Consider the following 3,392-nt stretch of genomic DNA (forward strand, 5'->3'; position numbering starts at 1 on the left):
GTGGGGTGGTAGGCGTGCGGTGGGGTTGGGTGGGTAGGTGTGGGGGTATGAGGTAGGTTGGTGAGGGTGGGAAGGTTCAGAAGGAGTTTTGGAAAATGTTTTCCCTTCTCTTGACATTTTCCTCCGGTCACAATTTTTCGTTCAAGAGCTTTCACCTTGTTTGTTCTTTCGCTTTTTTCCTCGGTATTTTTTAAATTCTGAGCAAAAAGAGACAACGACCTACACAAGTAGTCACAGAGCCACATGTATTGAAGGGGTGTCCTTGGAAAATTGTACTTTATAGCTAGATAAATTTCTTTTATTATGTATATATACTATATATTGATATCTCTTGACTTATTCGTGAATTTATATCTTTATATATTGACCTTATTTAGTGAAAATTCTGATGCCACCACCGTAAAAAAGAACCATGGGAACTACTTTTATATGGGAATAGTTAAAACTAGTCAAAAAAAGTTTATCTACGTAGGATTTGTTGTACTCACTTCCAGTTACTTGGTGTTTTGAGAGAAAAAATAATAACAGGAGTAATAAACTTACAAATTACCCGAAACTGCTGATTTCAACAGTCAAAGAGTCACCAAACAAAGAAGAGCATTGTTTCACCAAAGAAATAATATTTTGGATAAAACTAGAATTTGAGATGAAAAATCGGGTTACTGATAATCAAGAGACAAAAAAAATTAATAATAGGCTTTCTGAGAATAATAATAAAGCAGTAAACAAATTTTTTATTTCAGTATGATGTCAATGATCCCCTTTTCCAAATACAACTTCCTCCTTTTGTAGTTGATTCTAGGTAAAGGAATAAAACCTAAGCTTTAATGAGACAATTATGGACAATAAATGACATTGAATGAGCTGTTACACAATCATTCCTATTAAATACCAATTTTCTAACGTATCAGGTATTTAATACTGAATTTAGACTCCTTTTTGTCTTCAGATTCATGTCTTCAATGCCTTTCGACCCACTGGCTTTAAATGACTTTGAATTGGTACGAGACTCGTGTCTAAACTGCTTCTCGTGCCTATTTCACTTCTTCTTCCCGTACCTGTCATTTCCCGTACCTTTTTCCCAATTGTTACGCTTTGTCCACTTGTCCAGTCCACGTGTCACGCCACGTCATCTTCAATATAAATTCAACTTTTTTCCCAATACAGATAGTCCCCCCACTTTTTATTTATTTATCAATTAAATAATTGGGAAGTGGACCTTCGTAAAAAAGGAATTTTTGCCATAATCAATGCGTATGACAATATTGTCGTCTCAATTGTCTTTTCCATTTAATGTTCTGTCCATGTGTCACCTTTTGATTGATTCTGCTATTTTGCACCCTTTTTCAAGGCTTCGTTAATCCCACTATTCACGAAGTGATAGTTGCCTTTATTATAGGCTTTCCATCATTACTCTTCTAAGTTTGACGGTTGCCATCATATACATACTTAACCTTTTCTTCCTTTGTCCTCTTCTCCATAAATCTTTAGCAAACGTTTTTCTTCCTTACTTTTGCTCTCCTTCGATTCATCTTTGCTCAACAATGGCGTCTCCAAACCCTAACCCTAAAAGAGTTCCAATTTTAGACAAATTCCCCAATGCTCCTGTTAGACATAGAAGAGACAGAGGAGGCAGACTTCGTACAGGGTTAGAATCTACTCGAGGCGGCTCTTCTGGTTCTTCTTCTAGGAGTTCTATTCTGAAAACTCCTTCTATAAAGGTAAAGAAATTCCTGATTCTTCTCGAGAACCTTTAGTTGATGAAATCATACCAAATGATTTATCTTTTGTAAGTGATAGACAATCTCTTCAAAAGCAAGTTGCTGGTTTAGAAAAAACTGATACTTATCCTACATTTGTGACCGAACTTACAATCCCTACCATCAGAGGAGATTGTAACTGGAAAAATAGTCTTCGAATGCCAATTCCTTCCATAAATCAAAGAATTTCTTCTTTTAGGATTGGGTACTCTTTTGTTTATACTTACCCTTTTACTTTGGGTTTTAATCCCCCAATTGACCCAATCATCCTCGATTTTTGTCGTTTCTTTAATATTTGTTTGTCCCAAGTTGGTCCTTTAGTATGGAGAGCAGTGGCTTGTTTGAGATATCTTTCTACCAAAGCCACTGTTGATTTCACCTTTTCTCACCTTATCCATTTATACCATCCTAATTTAATACGTCATGGAGTTTTTACCTTAACTGCGAGAAGCAAGAAGGTTTTGGTAAGCACAGAAGATGACAATGATCGTGGATGGTATGCCCGTTACGTTGCTGTGCGTACGGTATATTTACTTGGTGAAACAAATATTCCCTTCCCTGAGAAGTGGAATTTTGCACGTAAGTTCTTTTTTTTTTAAAACCGTACCTGTTTTTGAGAATTTCAATTCTTTTTCTGACTTCGTCTCTTTTTGGTTTTTTGTAGCAACCATGGGAGATGTGGAACCTGTTCCCAACTTTCGTGGTTGGGTAGATTCAATTTTGAAGATTGCTCCTAAGGAACAAAGAACTTGGAAATCAATCTCTGCTTTACATGGCTGGAAAGTTAAAACGCATGAAGGGACCATCTATTTGAAACAAGGTTTTCACTGAGTTGTTTAGCGAGAAAGGAAAAGCAAAGCCTACATGAAAAACAGGCAAGAGCACCAAAGCCCCATCACCCAAGAGAACCGTGAATGTTAAAGTGGGGGAGAAAGATATTTATGGAGTAACATACACAGCTTCAAATAAAGTTTCAAAGTCCACAATCACGCACGCGGAAACGAGTGCGTCAAACCTTAGAGGATGAAAGTGTCACTTTTAATGATGCAGACACAGAAGGAGTGATCACCCCACAACGACGCGCTGGTAATATCTTTACTTGTACATGATACTAATATAAAAAGAGTTTTGAATTGATCCAGGAAGTTCTGCAAACATCATCCTATTAGAGTACTACGTGAAATGCAAGCGAAGGATAAGATGATTCAAAGCGCATATTCTAACAGGATTCGATAATTCCAGTGTTGTAACTAAAGGAGAGGTAATTCTAACAACTTTTGCAGAGGTGTTGTGAAAGATACAAATTTTCAGGTAGTAGATATGGAGATGGCATATTAATGTAATCATGGGGAGACCGTGGATTCATGATATGGACGCTGTCCCGTCAACTCTACATCAAGTAATGAAATTCCATCACCTATGGGGAATCTTCAAATTCGAGGGGAACAACATACAGCGTAGGAAGTATTAATATGGTAACAGATACAAGTGCTGTAAATAAAGTTGAAGAAGACATAGACCAAACCACAAGGCACGAGAGAAAGACATATATAGACTTGAGACCTGATATGATTCAAGAGCCTGAAGAGAATGAAAACATCAAAACAACAATTGAGGAGCTCGGAGGCCTGT

The sequence above is a fragment of the Nicotiana attenuata genome, unplaced genomic scaffold, assembly GCF_001879085.1.
Source record: "Nicotiana attenuata strain UT unplaced genomic scaffold, NIATTr2, whole genome shotgun sequence".
In the NCBI taxonomy this organism is placed as follows: Eukaryota; Viridiplantae; Streptophyta; class Magnoliopsida; order Solanales; family Solanaceae; genus Nicotiana; species Nicotiana attenuata.